Genomic DNA, 832 nt, shown 5'->3' with positions numbered 1-832 from the left:
CCCAGTCTGAGATCTAAAAGCTGCAGGACACGGCCCCTGAGGCCTGGAGTTCCCCACCCCTGCCACGAACACGTGGACTAGGAAGTCGAGAACCGTCTGCGTTTTTCATATAAATAAAAACCTCCCTGAGCTCTGCCAGCGGTTTCTTCCTGTGAAAAGGGAGTTTTTCCTTCCCACTGTCGCCAAGTGCTGCTGATAGGGGGTCGTCTCATTGTTGCCGTTCCTCTGTATTATCGTGGGCTCTTTACCTCAGTGTAAAGCACCAAACTGAGACTTTATAAATAAAAGTGAACCGAATTAGGAGATTAAACGTTTGGAAACGATGAATCTGGCAGTGAAAATGAGGTGGAATGCACGGTTTTAATGCAGGTACTCTGTAAAAGAAGGCTGATTACGAGTCATATTTTTAACTCGGGAGCCGTACGAGGCTAAGCGAAGCAGAGATGAGGAGCTGAGATGAACAGACAGCGGGGTCACGCCGCCATCAGCCGCCTGCTGACCAGCAACCGCTGTGCTGAACAGGAATCAATACTGAGACCCAATAACCACGAGTTTATGAAGAAGATGCACTTGCCTCCTTCGCCGTGGCTTTTAAGGCAGCTGCTCGCAGGCCTGGACTCAAGATAAACATAACCCGCATGACTCCCGGTAATTGTTTGTTGAGCAGTTCAGACAAACCGGCTGAATGAACGGAGGCACTCAATAGTGTCTCCTTGTCACTCCAGTGACAGTTACTTTGCAGGGACTGAAAAACATGTTTTTCTGGCTCTTTCTTCAGAAAACCTTTTTATCCTTCTGTTTTTACCCATTTCTTCTTGGCCTGAACCTGCGT

Source organism: Rhamphochromis sp. 'chilingali' (assembly GCF_963969265.1).
Source record: "Rhamphochromis sp. 'chilingali' genome assembly, chromosome: 6".
NCBI lineage: Eukaryota > Metazoa > Chordata > Actinopteri > Cichliformes > Cichlidae > Rhamphochromis > Rhamphochromis sp. 'chilingali'.
The sequence above is the reverse complement of the archived record's forward strand: the minus strand, read 5'-3'. Positions refer to the sequence as shown.